The following is a 16813-nucleotide window of genomic DNA, read 5'->3' on the forward strand; positions in this document are numbered from 1 at the left end:
GACACACACCATCAGGCTGACAGCCAGCTCTCAAGCAAATAACGTTTTTACAGCATACTTAATGCCGTTTGAGTGCATTGTCCTGAAATGCAGCTTGCTGAGAATCTCACACAAATGAAGGCTCCAGAGGCGGGTTTCTCATGCCACCAACTCCACATTCAGATACCACTGCAGCGACAAAGCTGTTTTCAACAAGCCTTAATAATAAGGCGCTAGACGCAAATGTTGCTGTAATAGCTAATCCCATCAAGCAGCAGAGCATGTTGCTGAATTGCATATTGAAGAAGAATCAGCTGAGTGGTTCTTGTGGAAGAACAACTCCATTTGGCTCATTGATTTCACACGCCATCAGGCTGACAGCCAGCTCTCAAGCAAACAACATGTTTGTAAACAATGCTTAATGCCGTTTGAGTGCATTGTCTTGAACTGCTGTTTGTTGAGCATCCCACACAAATGAAGGCTCCACCGGCGCGTTTCACATGCTATCCACCCCACATTCTTAAAACACTCAGCGCCAAAGCTGTTTTCAGCTAGCCCTAAATACAAAGGCTCCAGACGCAAATGTTGCTGTAAGAGTTAATTCCATCAAGCAGCACAACATGTTGCTGAATTGCATATAGAGGAAGAATCAGCCGAGTGGTTTTTGTGGGAGAACAACTCCATTTGGCTCACTGACTTCAAACACCATCAGGCTGACAGACAGCTCTCAAGCAAACTCTGGTGTCACACCGTAGGCTTATTGCCGTTTGAGCGCATTGTCCTGAATGGCAGCTAGCTGAGCATCTCACACAAACGAAGGCTCCACAGGCACGTTTCTCATGCCACCAACTCCACATTCAGAAGTCACTTTGGCGCCACAACCTTTTTCAGCTAGCCCCAAATACTAAGGCTCTACACGCAAATGTTGCTGTAAAGCTAATTCCAACAAGCAACACTGCATTTTGCTGAATTGCATATTGAAGAAGGATCAGCTGAGTGGTTCTTGTGGGAGAACAACTCCATTTGGCTCACTGACTTCACACACCATCAGGATCACAGACAGCTCTCAAGCAATCAACGTGTTTACACACAATGCTTAATGCCGTTTGAGTGCATTGTCCTGAAATGCAGCTTGCTGAGCATCCCACACAAACGAAGGCTCCACAGGCGGTTTTCACATGCCACCAACTCCACATTCAGAAACCACTTCATCGCCAATTCCGTTTTCAACTAGCGCTAAATACTAAGGCTCTAGACGCGAATGTTTCTTTATGAACTAATCCCATCAAGCAGCAGAGCATGTTGCTGATTTGCATATTGAAGAAGAATCAGCCGAGTGGTTCTTGTGGGAGAACAACTCCATTTGGCTCACTGACTTCAAACACCATCAGGCTGACAGCCAGCTCTCAAGCAAATAACGTGTTTACACACTATCCTTAATGCCGTTTGAGTGCATTGTCCTGAAATACATCTTGCTGAGCATCCCACACAAATGAATGCTCCACAGGCACGTTTCTCATGCCACCAACTCCACATTCAGAAGTCACTTCAGCGTCAAAAGCTTTTTCAGCTAGCCCAAAATACAAAGGCTCCAGAGGCTAATGTTCCTGTAAGAGCTAACTCCATCAAGCAGCCTAGCATGTTACTAAATTGCATATTGAAGAAGATTCAGCTGAGTGGTTCTTGTGGGAGAACAACTCCATTTGGCTCACTGACTTCACACACGATCAAGCTGACATCCAGCTCTCAAGCAAACTCAGATTTCGAACACTATCCTTAAGGCCATTTTAGTGCATTATCCTGAAATGCAGCAGGATGAGCATCCCACACAAATGAATGCTCCTCATGCAGGTTTCTCATGCCATCAACTCCCCTTTCAGAAGTCCCATAGCGTCAAAACCTTTTACAGCTAGCCCTAGATACAATTGCTCTAGACGCAAATGTTGCTATCACAGCTAATTCCATCAAGCACCAGAGCATGTTGCTGAACTGCATATTGAAGGAGAATCAGCCGAGTGGTTCCTGTGGGAGAACAACTCCATTTGGCTCACTGATTTCACACACCATCACGCTGACAGGCAGCTCTCAAGCAAACAACGTGTTTACACACAATGCTTAATGCCGTTTGAGTGCATTGTCCTGAAATGCAGCTTTGTGAGCATTACACACAACGGAAGGCTCCACAGGCGGGTTTCACATGTCAGCAACTCCACATGCAGATGTCACTTCAGCGACAAAGCCCTTTTCAACTGGCCCTAAATACTAAGGCTCTAGACGCAAATGTTGCTGTAAGAGCTAATCCCATCAAGCAGCACAGCATGTTGCTGAATTGCATATTTAAGATAATCAGCTGAGTGGTTCTTGTGGGAGAACAACTCCATTTGGCTCACTCAATTCACACCATCAGGCTGACAGCCAGGTCTCAAGCAAAATCAGATTTGGCACACTATGCTTAATGCCGTTTGAGTGCATTGTCCTGAAATGCAGCTAGCTGAGCATCCCACACAAACGAAGCCTGCACAGGCGGTTTTCACATGCCACCAACTCCACATTCACAAACCACTTCAGCACCAAAGCCGATCTCAGCTAGCCCTACATGCTAAGGTTCTAGACGGAAATGTTGCTGTAAGAGCTAATTCCATGAAGCGGCAGAGCATGTTGCTGAATTGCATATTGAAGAAGAATCAGCTGAGTTGATCTTATGGGAGAACAACTCCATTTGGCTCACTGACTTCAAACACCATCAGGCTGACAGCCAACTCTCAAGTAAACTCTGGTGTCACACATTATCCTTAATGCCGCTTGAATGCATTGTCCTGAAATGCTGCATTGTGAGCATCCCACACAAACGAAGGCTCCACAGGCGCTTTTCTCATGCCACCAACTCCACATTCACAAACCAGTTCAGCGCCAAAAACGGTGTTCAACAAGCCTTAATAATAAGGCGCTACACGCAAATGTTAGTGTTAGAGCTAATTCCATCAAGGAACAGCATGTTGCTGAATTACATATGGAAGAAGAATCAGCCGAGTGGTTCTTCTGGGAGAACAACTCCATTTGGCTCACTGATTTCACACACCATCAGGCTGACAGCCAGCTCTCAAGCAATCAACGTGTTTACACACAATGGTTAATGCCGTTTGAGAGCATTGTCCTGAAATGCAGCTTGCTGAGCATCCCACACAAACGAAGCCTCCACAGGCGGGTTTCACATGCTACCAACTCCACATTCAGAAATCACTTCAACGCCGAAGCTGTTTTCAACAAGCCCTAATACTAAGGCTCTAGACTCAAATGTTGCTGTAAGTGCTAATTCCTTCAAGCAGCACAGCATTTTGCTGAATTGCATATTGAAGAGAATCAGCTGTGTGGTTCTTGTGGGAGAACAACTCCATTTGGCTCACTGACTTCACACACCATCAGGCTGACAGCCAGCTCTCAAGCAATCGACGTGTTTACACACAATGCTTAATGCCATTTGAGTGCATTGTCCTGAAATGCAGCTTGCTGAGCATCCAACACAAACGAAGGCTCCACAGGCGGGTTTCACATGCCACCAACTCCACATTCACAAACCACTTCAGCGCCAAAGCTGTTTTCAAAAAGACCTAATAATTAGGCGCTAGACTCAAATGTTGCTGTAAGAGCTAATCCCATCAAGCAGCAGAGCATGTTGATGAATTGCATATTGAAGAAGAATCAGCTGAGTGGTTCTTGTGGGAGAACAACTCCATATGGCTCTGACTTCACACACCATTAGGCTGACAGCCACCTCTCAAGCAAACTCAGGTGTCGCACTGTATGCTTAAGACTCTTTGACTGCATTGTCCTGAAATGCAGCATGCTGAGCATCCCACACAAACGAAGGCTCCACAGGTGGATTTCACATGCCACCAACTCCACATTCAGAAACCACTTCATCACCAATTCCGTTTTCAACTAGCGCTAAATAATAAGGCTCTAGACACAAATGTTTCTGTATGAACTAATCCCTTCAAGCAGCAGAGCATGTTGCTGCTTTGCATATTGAAGAAGAATCAGCCCAGTGGTTCTTGTGGGAGAACAACTCCATTTGGCTCACTGACGACACACACCATCAGGCTGACAGCCAGCTCTCAAGCAAATAAACTTTTTACAGCATGCTTAATGCCGTTGAGTGCATTGTCCTGAAATGCAGCTTGCTGAGAATCTCACACAAACGAAGGCTGCACAGGCGGGTTTCTCATGCCACCAATTTCACATGCAGAAGTCACTTAGGCGACAAACCCTTTTTCAGCTAGCCCTGAATACTAAGGTTCTAGACATAAATGTTGCTGTAAGAGCTAATTCCATCAAGCAACAATTCATGTTGCTGAATTGCACATTGAAGAAGAATCAGCCGAGTGGTTCTTGTGGGAGAACAACTCCATTTGGCTCACTAATTTCACACACCATCACGTTGACAGGCAGCTCTCAAGCAAACAACGTGTTTACACACAATGCTTAATGCCGTTTGAGAGCATTGTCCTGAAATGCATCTTGCTGAGCATCCCACACAAATGAGGGCCCCACAGGCGGTTTTCACATGCCACCAACTCCACATTCACATACCACTTCAGCGCCAAAGCCGTTTTCAGCTAGCCCTAAATACTAAGGCTCTAGACTCAACTGTTGCTGTAAGAGCTAATCTAATCAAGCAACACAGCATGTTGCTGAATTGCATATTGAAGAAGAATCAGCTGAGTGGTTCTTGTGGGAGAACAACTCCATTTGGCTCACTCACTTCACACCATCAGGCTGACAGCCAGCTCTCAAGCTATCAACGTGTTTACACACAATGCTTAATGCCGTTTGAGTGCATTGTCCTGAAATACAGCTTGCTGAGCATCCCACACAAACGAAGGCTCCACAGGCGGGTTTCACATGCCACCAACTACACATTCAGAAACCACATCAGCGCCAATGCCTTTTTCAACAAGCCGTAATAATAAGGCGCTAGACTCAAATGTTGCTGTAAGAGCTAATCCCATCAAGCAGCACTGCATTTTCCAGAACTGCATATTGAAGAAAAATCAGCTGAGTGGTTCTTGTGGGAGAACAACTTTATTTGGCTCACTGACTTCACACACCATCAGGCTGACAGCCAGCTCTCAAGCAAACTCAGGTGTCGCACTGTATGCTTAATGCTGTTTGAGTGCATTGTCCTGAAATGCAGCTTGCTGAGCATCCCACACAAATGAAGGCTACACAGGCGGGTTTCACATGCCACCAACTTCACATTCACAAACCACATCAGCGCCAAGCTGTTTTCAGCTAGCCCTAAATACAAAGGCTCTAGACGCAAATGTTTCTGTATGAACTAATCCCATCAAGCAGCAGAGCATGTTGCTGCTTTGCATATTGAAGAAGAATCAGCTGAGTGGTTCTTGTGGGAGAACAACTCCATTTGGCTCACTGACGACACACACCATCAGGCTGACAGCCAGCTCTCAAGCAAATAACGTTTTTACAGCATACTTAATGCCGTTTGAGTGCATTGTCCTGAAATGCAGCTTGCTGAGAATCTCACACAAATGAAGGCTCCAGAGGCGGGTTTCTCATGCCACCAACTCCACATTCAGATACCACTGCAGCGACAAAGCTGTTTTCAACAAGCCTTAATAATAAGGCGCTAGACGCAAATGTTGCTGTAATAGCTAATCCCATCAAGCAGCAGAGCATGTTGCTGAATTGCATATTGAAGAAGAATCAGCTGAGTGGTTCTTGTGGAAGAACAACTCCATTTGGCTCATTGATTTCACACGCCATCAGGCTGACAGCCAGCTCTCAAGCAAACAACATGTTTGTAAACAATGCTTAATGCCGTTTGAGTGCATTGTCTTGAACTGCTGTTTGTTGAGCATCCCACACAAATGAAGGCTCCACCGGCGCGTTTCACATGCTATCCACCCCACATTCTTAAAACACTCAGCGCCAAAGCTGTTTTCAGCTAGCCCTAAATACAAAGGCTCCAGACGCAAATGTTGCTGTAAGAGTTAATTCCATCAAGCAGCACAGCATGTTGCTGAATTGCATATAGAGGAAGAATCAGCCGAGTGGTTCTTGTGGGAGAACAACTCCATTTGGCTCACTGACTTCAAACACCATCAGGCTGACAGACAGCTCTCAAGCAAACTCTGGTGTCACACCGTAGGCTTATTGCCGTTTGAGCGCATTGTCCTGAATGGCAGCTAGCTGAGCATCTCACACAAACGAAGGCTCCACAGGCACGTTTCTCATGCCACCAACTCCACATTCAGAAGTCACTTTGGCGCCACAACCTTTTTCAGCTAGCCCCAAATACTAAGGCTCTACACGCAAATGTTGCTGTAAAGCTAATTCCAACAAGCAACACTGCATTTTGCTGAATTGCATATTGAAGAAGGATCAGCTGAGTGGTTCTTGTGGGAGAACAACTCCATTTGGCTCACTGACTTCACACACCATCAGGATCACAGACAGCTCTCAAGCAATCAACGTGTTTACACACAATGCTTAATGCCGTTTGAGTGCATTGTCCTGAAATGCAGCTTGCTGAGCATCCCACACAAACGAAGGCTCCACAGGCGGTTTTCACATGCCACCAACTCCACATTCAGAAACCACTTCATCGCCAATTCCGTTTTCAACTAGCGCTAAATACTAAGGCTCTAGACGCGAATGTTTCTTTATGAACTAATCCCATCAAGCAGCAGAGCATGTTGCTGATTTGCATATTGAAGAAGAATCAGCCGAGTGGTTCTTGTGGGAGAACAACTCCATTTGGCTCACTGACTTCAAACACCATCAGGCTGACAGCCAGCTCTCAAGCAAATAACGTGTTTACACACTATCCTTAATGCCGTTTGAGTGCATTGTCCTGAAATACATCTTGCTGAGCATCCCACACAAATGAATGCTCCACAGGCACGTTTCTCATGCCACCAACTCCACATTCAGAAGTCACTTCAGCGTCAAAAGCTTTTTCAGCTAGCCCAAAATACAAAGGCTCCAGAGGCTAATGTTCCTGTAAGAGCTAACTCCATCAAGCAGCCTAGCATGTTACTAAATTGCATATTGAAGAAGATTCAGCTGAGTGGTTCTTGTGGGAGAACAACTCCATTTGGCTCACTGACTTCACACACGATCAAGCTGACATCCAGCTCTCAAGCAAACTCAGATTTCGAACACTATCCTTAAGGCCATTTTAGTGCATTATCCTGAAATGCAGCAGGATGAGCATCCCACACAAATGAATGCTCCTCATGCAGGTTTCTCATGCCATCAACTCCCCTTTCAGAAGTCCCATAGCGTCAAAACCTTTTACAGCTAGCCCTAGATACAATTGCTCTAGACGCAAATGTTGCTATCACAGCTAATTCCATCAAGCACCAGAGCATGTTGCTGAACTGCATATTGAAGGAGAATCAGCCGAGTGGTTCCTGTGGGAGAACAACTCCATTTGGCTCACTGATTTCACACACCATCACGCTGACAGGCAGCTCTCAAGCAAACAACGTGTTTACACACAATGCTTAATGCCGTTTGAGTGCATTGTCCTGAAATGCAGCTTTGTGAGCATTCCACACAACGGAAGGCTCCACAGGCGGGTTTCACATGTCAGCAACTCCACATGCAGATGTCACTTCAGCGACAAAGCCCTTTTCAACTGGCCCTAAATACTAAGGCTCTAGACGCAAATGTTGCTGTAAGAGCTAATCCCATCAAGCAGCACAGCATGTTGCTGAATTGCATATTTAAGATAATCAGCTGAGTGGTTCTTGTGGGAGAACAACTCCATTTGGCTCATTCAATTCACACCATCAGGCTGACAGCCAGGTCTCAAGCAAAATCAGATTTGGCACACTATGCTTAATGCCGTTTGAGTGCATTGTCCTGAAATGCAGCTAGCTGAGCATCCCACACAAACGAAGCCTGCACAGGCGGTTTTCACATGCCACCAACTCCACATTCACAAACCACTTCAGCACCAAAGCCGATCTCAGCTAGCCCTACATGCTAAGGTTCTAGACGGAAATGTTGCTGTAAGAGCTAATTCCATGAAGCGGCAGAGCATGTTGCTGAATTGCATATTGAAGAAGAATCAGCTGAGTTGATCTTATGGGAGAACAACTCCATTTGGCTCACTGACTTCAAACACCATCAGGCTGACAGCCAACTCTCAAGTAAACTCTGGTGTCACACAGTATCCTTAATGCCGCTTGAATGCATTGTCCTGAAATGCTGCATTGTGAGCATCCCACACAAACGAAGGCTCCACAGGCGCTTTTCTCATGCCACCAACTCCACATTCACAAACCAGTTCAGCGCCAAAAACGGTGTTCAACAAGCCTTAATAATAAGGCGCTACACGCAAATGTTAGTGTTAGAGCTAATTCCATCAAGGAACAGCATGTTGCTGAATTACATATGGAAGAAGAATCAGCCGAGTGGTTCTTCTGGGAGAACAACTCCATTTGGCTCACTGATTTCACACACCATCAGGCTGACAGCCAGCTCTCAAGCAATCAACGTGTTTACACACAATGGTTAATGCCGTTTGAGTGCATTGTCCTGAAATGCAGCTTGCTGAGCATCCCACACAAACGAAGCCTCCACAGGCGGGTTTCACATGCTACCAACTCCACATTCAGAAATCACTTCAACGCCGAAGCTGTTTTCAACAAGCCCTAATACTAAGGCTCTAGACTCAAATGTTGCTGTAAGTGCTAATTCCTTCAAGCAGCACAGCATTTTGCTGAATTGCATATTTAAGAGAATCAGCTGTGTGGTTCTTGTGGGAGAACAACTCCATTTGGCTCACTGACTTCAAACACCATCAGGCTGACAGACAGCTCTCAAGCAAACTCAGATTTCGAACAGTATCCTTAATGCCATTTTAGTGTATTGTCCTGAAATGCAGCCTGCTGAGCATCCCACACAAACGAAGGCTCCACAGGCGGGTTTCACATGCCACCAACTCCACATTCAGAAGTCACTTCAGCGCTAAAGCCGTTTTCAGCTACCCCTAAATACAAGGCTCTAGATGCAAATGTTGCTGTTAGAGCTAATTCCATCAAGGAACACTGCATGTTGTGAATTGCATATTGAAGAAGAATCAGCCGACTTGTTCTTGTGTTAGAACAACTCCATTTGGCTCACTCACCTCAAACACCATCAGGCTGACAGTCAGCTCTCAAGCAAATAACGTCTTCACACACTATGCTTAATGCCGTTTGAGTGCATTGTCCTGAAATGCAGCTTTGTGAGCATCCCAAACAAACGAATGCTCCACAGGCAGGTTTCTCATGCCACCTACTCCACATCCCGAAACCACTTCAGCGCCAAAGCTGTTTTCCACAAGCCTTAATAATAAGGCGCTACACGCAAATGTTACTGTTAGAGCTAATTCCACCATGAACACTGCATGTTGCTGAATTACATATTGAAGAAGAATCAGCCGAGTGGTTCTTGTGGGAGAACAACTCCATTTGGCTCACTGACATCACAAACCATCAGGCTGACAGCCAGCTCTCAAGCAAACTCAGAATTCACACAGTATGCTTAATGCCGTTTGAGTGCATTGTCCTGAAATGCAGCTTGGTGAGCATCCCACACAAACGAATGCTCCACAGGCAGGTTTCTCATGCCACCTACTCCACATTCAGAAACCACTTCAGCGCCAAAGCCGTTTTCAGCTAGCCCTAAATACTAAGGGTCTAGACGCAAATGTTGCTGTAAGAGCTAATTCCATCAAGCAACACAGCACAGAATGTTGCTGAACTGCATAGTGAAGAAGAATCACCTGAGTGGTTCCTGTGGGAGAACAACTCCATTTGGCTCACTCACTTCACACCATCAGGCTGACAGCCAGCTCTCAAGCAAAATCAGATTTCGCACACTATGCTTAATGCCGTTTGAGTGCATTGTCCTGAAATGCAGCTTGGTGAGCATCCCACACAAACGAATGCTCCACAGGCAGGTTTCTCATGCCACCTACTCCACATTCAGAAACCACTTCAGCGCCAAAGCTGTTTTCAACAAGCCTTAATAATAAGGCGCTAGACGGAAATATTACTGTTAGAGCTAATTCCATCAAGGAACACTGCATGTTTCTGAATTACATATTGAAGAAGAATCAGCCGAGTGGTTCTTGTGGGAGAACAACTCCATTTGGCTCACTGACATCACACACCATCAGGCTGACAGCCAACTTTCAAGCAAACTCAGGTTTCACACAGTATGCTTAATGCCGTTTGAGTGCATTGTCCTGAAATGCAGCTTGCTGAGCATCCCACACAAACGAAGCCTCCACAGGCGGGTTTCACATGCCACCTACTCCACATTCAGAAACCACTTCAGCGCCAAAGCTGTTTTCAACAAGCCCTAATACTAAGGCTCTAGACTCAAATGTTGCTGTAAGAGCTAATCCCATCAAGCAGCAGAGCATGTTGCTGAACTGCATATTGAAGAAAAATCAGCTCAGTGGTTCTTGTGGGAGAACAACTCCATTTGGCTCACTGATTTCACACACCATCAGGCTGACAGCCAGGTCGCAAGCAATCAACGTGTTTACACACAATGCTTAAGGCCGTTTGAGTGCATTGTCCTGAAATGCAGCTTGCTGAGCATCTCACACAAACGAAGGCTCCACAAGCGGGTTACTCATGCCACCAACTCCACATTCACAAACCACTTCAGCGCCAAAGCTGTGTTCAACAAGCCGTAATAATAAGGACCTAGAAGCAAATGTTAGTGTTAGAGCTAATTCCATCAAGGAACAGCATGTTGCTGAATTACATATTGAAGAAGAATCAGCCGAGTGGTTCTTGTGGGAGAACAACTCCATTTGGCTCACTGAATTCACACACAATTTGGTGACAGCCAACTCTCAAGCAAACTCAGATATCGCACAGTATAATTAATGCCGTTTGAGTGCATTGTCCTGAAATGCAGCTTGCTGAGCATCCCACACAAATGAAGGCGTCACAGGCAGTTTTCTCATGCAACCAACTCCACATTCAGAAGCCACTTCAGCGCTAAATCCGTTTTCAGCTAGCCCTAAATACAAAGGCTCCAGAGGCTAATGTTCCTGTAAGAGCTAATTCCATCAAGCAGCACAGCATGTTCCTAAATTGCATATTGAAGAAGATTCAGCTGAGTGGTTCTTGTGGGAGAACAACTCCATTTGGCTCACTGACTTAACACACCATCAACCTGACATCCAGCTCTCAAGCAAACTCAGATTTCGCACATTGTGCTTAAGGCTGTTTGAGTGCATTGTCCTGAAATGCAGCTTGCTGAGCATCCCATACAAATGAATGCTCCACAGGCAGGTTTCTCATGCCACCAACTCCACTTTCAGAAGTCCCATAGCGTCAAAACCTTTTTCAGCTAGCCCTAAATACAATTGCTTTAGACGCAAATGTTGCTATCACAGCTAATTCCATCAAGCACCAGAGCATGTACCTGAATTGCATATTGAAGGAGAATCAGACAAGTGGTTCTTGTGGGAGAACAACTCCATTTGGCTCACTGACTTCACACACCATCACGCTGACAGGCAGCTCTCAAGCAAACTCTGGTGTCACACAGTATGCTTAATGCCGTTTGAGTGCATTGTCCTGAATTGCAGCTAGCTGAGCATCCCACACAAACGAAGGCTCCACAGGCGGGTTTCACATGCCACCAACTCCACATTCAGAAGTCACTTCATCGCCACAACCTTTTTCAGCTAGCCCTAAATACAAATGATCTACACGCAAATGTTGCTGTAACACTAATTCCAACAAGCAACACTGCACTTTGCTGAATTGCATATTGAAGAAGAATCAGCCAAGTGGTTCTCGTGGGAGAACAACTCCATTTGGCTCACTGACTTCACACACATCCAGGCTGACAGCCGGCTCTCAAGCAAACTTAGATTTCACACACTATGCTTACTGCCGTTTGAGTGCATTGTCCTGAAATGCATCTTGCTGAGCATCCCACACAAACGAAGACTCCACAGGCGGGTTTCACATGCCACCAACTCCACATTCAAAAACCACTTCAGCTCCAAAGCCGTTTTCAGCTAGCCCCAAATACTAATGCTCTAGACACAAATGTTGCTGTAAGAGCTAATCCCATCAAATAGCAGAGCATGTTGCTGAATTGCATATTGAAGAAAAATCAGCTGAGTGGTTCTTGTAGGAGAACAACACCATTTCGCTCACTGATTTCCCACACCATCAGGCTGACACCTAACTCTCAAGCAAACTCAGATTGCGAACAGAATGCTTAATGCCGTTTGAGTGCATTGTCCTGAAATGCAGCTTGCTGAGCATCCCACACAAACAAAGGCTCCACAGGCACGTTTCTCATGCCACCAACGCCACATTCAGACGTCATTTCAGCGCCACAACCTTTTTCAGCTAGCCCTAAATACTAAGGCTCTAGACGCAAATGTTGCTGTAAGAGCTAATTCCATCAAGCAACACAGCACAGAATGTTGCTGAACTGCATAGTGAAGAAGAATCAGCTGAGTGGTTCCTGTGGAACAACAGTTCCATTTGGCTCACTGACTTCACACACCATCAGGCTGACAGACAGCTCTCAAGCAAACTCAGATTTCGCACACTATGCTTAATGCCGTTTGAGTGCATTGTCCTGAAATGCAGCTTTGTGAGCATCCCACGCAAATGAAGTCTCCACAGGCGGGTTTCACATGCCACCAGCTCCACATTCACAAACAACTTCAGCACCAAAGCCGTTTTCAGCTAGCCCTAGATGCTAAGGCTCTAGACGCAAATGTTGCTGTAAGAGCTAATTCCATGAAGCAGCAGAGCATGTTGCTGAATTGCATATTGAAGAAGAATCAGTTGAGTGATTCTTGTGGGAGAACAACTCCCTTTATCTCACTGACTTCACACACCATCAGGCTGACAGCCAGCTCTCAAGCAATCAACGTGTTGCGCACAATGGTTAATGCCGTTTGAGTGCATTGTCCTGAAATGCAGCTTTGTGAGCATCCCACACAAACGAAGGCTCCACAGGCGGGTTTCACATGCCACCAACTCCACATTCAGAAACCACTTCAGCGCCAATGCAGTTTTCAGCTAGCCCTAAATACAAGGCTCTAGATGCAAATGTTGCTGTAAGAGCTAATTCCATCAAGCAACACTGCATATTGCTGAATTGCAAATTGAAGAAGAATCAGCCGAGTCATTCTTGTGGGAGAACAACTCCATTTGGCTCACTGACTTCAAACACCATCAGGCTGACAGCCATCTCTCAAGCAAACAACATGTTTGTAAACACTGCTTAATGCCGTTTGAGTGCATTGTCCTGAATTGCAGCTTGGTGAGCATCTCACACAAACAAAGGCTCCACAGGCACGTTTCTCATGCTACCAACTTCACATTCAGAAGTCACTTCGGCGCCATAATCTTTTTCAGCTAGCCCTAAATACAAAGGCTCTACAGGCAAATATTGCTGTAAAACTAATTCCAACAAGCAACACTGCATGTTGCTGAATTGCATATTGAAGAAGAATCAGCCGAGTGGTTCTTGAGGGAGAACAACTCCATTTGGCTCACTGAATTCACACACCATCAGGCTGACATCCAGCTCTCAAGCAAACTGAGATTTCGCACTCTATCGTTAATGCCGTTTGAGTGCATTGTCCAGAAATGCAGCTTGTTCAGCATCTCACACAAATGAAGCTTCCACAGGCGGGTTTCACATGCAACCAGCTCCACATTCAGAAACAACTTCAGCGCCAAAGACGTTTTCAGCTAGCCCTAAATTATACGCTCTAGATGCAAATGTTGCTGTAAGAGCTAATTCCATCAAGCAGCACAGCATGTTGCTGAATTGCATATTTAAGAGAATCAGCTGAGTGGTTCTTGTGGGAGAACAACTCCATTCGGTTCACTGACTTCAAACACCATCAGGCTGACAGACAGCTCTCAAGCAAATAACGTGTTCACACACTATGCTTAATGCCGTTTGAGTGCATTGTCATGATATGCAGCTTGCTGAGCATCCGAAACAAGCGAAGGCTCCACAGGCGGGTTTCACATGCCACCAACTCCACATTCTGAAACAACTTCAGCGCCAATTCCGTTTTCAACTAGCGTTAAATACTAAGGCTCTAGACGCAAATGTTTCTGTATGAATTAATCCCATCAAGCAGCAGAGCATGTTGCTGAATTACATATTGAAGAAGAATCAGCCGAGAGTTTCTTGTGGGAGAACACTCCATTTGGCTCACTGACTTCACACACCATTTGGCTGACAGCCAGCTCTCAAGCAAACTCAGGTGTCGCGCTGTGTGCTTAATGCCGTTTGAGTGCATTGTCCTGAAATGCAGCTTGCTGAGCATCCCACACAAATTAATGCTCCACAGGCACGTTTCTCATGCCACCAAGTCCACATTCAGAAGTCACTTCAGCGTCAACACGTTTTTCAGCTAGCCCTAAATACAAAGGTTCCAGAGGCTAATGTTCCAGTAACAGCTAACTCCATCAATCAGCACAGCATGTTCCTGAATTGCATATTGAAAAAGAATCAGCTGAGTGGTTCTTGTGGGAGAACAACTCCATTTGGCTCACTGAATTCACACACCATCAGGCTGACATCCAGCTCTCAAGCAAACTGAGATTTCGCACTCTATCGTTAATGCCGTTTGAGTGCATTGTCCAGAAATGCAGCTTGTTCAGCATCTCACACAAATGAAGGCTCCACAGGCGGGTTTCACATGCCACAAGCTCCACATTCACAAACCACTTCAGCGCCAAAGCCGTTTTCAGCTATCCCTAAATGTAAGGCTCTAGACGCAAATGTTGCTGTAAGAGCTAATTCCATCAAGCAACAGAGCATGTTGCTGAATTGCATAGTGAAGAAGAATCAGCTGAGTGGTTCTTGTGGGAGAACAACTCCATTTGGCTCACTGACTGCACACACCATCAGGCTGACAGCCAGCTCTCAAGCAAATAACGTGTTCACACACTATGCTTAATGCCGTTTGAGTGCATTGTCCTGAAATGCAGCTTGCTGAGCATCCCACACAAACGAAGGCTCCACAGGCGGGTTTCACATGTCAGCAACTCCACATGCAGATGTCACTTCAGCGACAAAGACCTTTTCAACTAGCCCTAAATGGTAAGGCTCTAGACGCAAATGTTGCTGTAAGAGCTAATTCCATCAAGCAACAGAGCATGTTGCTGAATTGCATAGTGAAGAAGAATCAGCTGAGTTGTTCTTGTGGGAGAACAACTCCATTTGGCTCACTGACTTCACACACCATCAGGCTGACAGCCAGCTCTCAAGCAAACTCAGATTTCGCAAGGACGCTTAATGCCGTTTGAGTTCATTGTCCTGAATTGAAGCTTGCTGAGCATCCCACACAAACGAAGGCTCCACAGGCACGTTTCTCATGCTTCCGAGTCCACATGCAGAAGTCACTTCAGCGTCAACACGTTTTTCAGCTAGCCCTAAATACAAAGGCTCCAGAGGCTAAAGTTCCTGTAAGAGCTAACTCCATCAGGCAGCACAGCATGTTCCTGAATTGCATATTGAAGAAGAACCAGCTGAGTGGTTCTTGTGAGAGAACAACTCCATTTGGCTCACTGAATTCACACACCATCAGGCTGACATCCAGCTCAAGCAAACTCAGATTTCGCAAATTCTGCTTAATGCCGTTTGAGTGCATTGTCCTGAAATTCAGCTTTGTGAGCATCCCACACAAACGAAGACTCCACAGGCGGGTTTCACATGCCACCAACTCCACATTCAGAAACCACTTCAGAACCAAAGCCGTTTTCAACTAGCCCAAAATACAAAGGCTCTAGATGCAAATGTTGCTGTAAGAGCTAATTCCATGAAGCAACACAGCATGTTGCTGAATTGCATATTGAAGAAGAATCAGCCGAGTGGTTCTTATGGGAGAACAACTCCATTTGGCTCACTGACTTCACACACCATCAGGCTGACAGCCAGCGCTCAAGCAAACTCAGATTTTGCACACTGTGCTTAAGGCTGTTTGAGTGCATTGTCCGGAAATGCAGCTTGCTGAGCATCCCACACAAACGAATGCTCCACAGGCAGGTTTCTCATGCCACCAACTCCACTTTCAGAAGTCCGTTAGCGTCAAACATTTTTCAGCTAGCCCTAAATACAAAGGCTCTAGACGCAAATGTTGCTGTAAGAGCTAATTCCATCAAGCACCACAGCATGTAGCTGAATTGCATGGTGAAGAAGAATCAGCCGAGTGGTTCTTGTGGGAGAACAACTCCATTTCGTTCACTAACTTCAAACACCATCAGGCTGACAGACAGCTCTCAAGCAAACTCAGATGTCGAACAGTATCCTTAATGCCATTTTTGTGCATTGTCCTGAAATGCAGCTTGCTGAGCATCCCACACAAACGAAGTCTCCACAGGCACATTTCTCATGCAACCAACTCCACATTCAGAAGTCACTTCAGCGCTAAAGACGTTTTCAGCTAGCCCTAAATACAAAGGCTCTAGATTCAAATGTTGCTGTAAGAGCTGATTCCATCAAGCACCAGAGCATGTTGCTGAATTGCATAGTGAAGAAGAATCAGCCGAGTGGTTCTTGTGGGAGACCAACTGCATTTGGCTCACTGATTTCACACACCATCACGCTGACAGCCAGCTCTCAAGCACATAACGTGTTCACACACTATGCTTAATGCCGTTTGAGTGCATTGTCCTGAAATGCAGCTTGCTGAGCATCCCACACAAACGAAGCCTCCACAAGCGGGTTTCACATGACACCAACTCCACATTCTGAAACCACTCAGCGACAAAGCCATTTGCACCTAGCCCTAAAT

This window comes from Ochotona princeps, chromosome 17, assembly GCF_030435755.1.
Source record: "Ochotona princeps isolate mOchPri1 chromosome 17, mOchPri1.hap1, whole genome shotgun sequence".
Taxonomy (NCBI): domain Eukaryota; kingdom Metazoa; phylum Chordata; class Mammalia; order Lagomorpha; family Ochotonidae; genus Ochotona; species Ochotona princeps.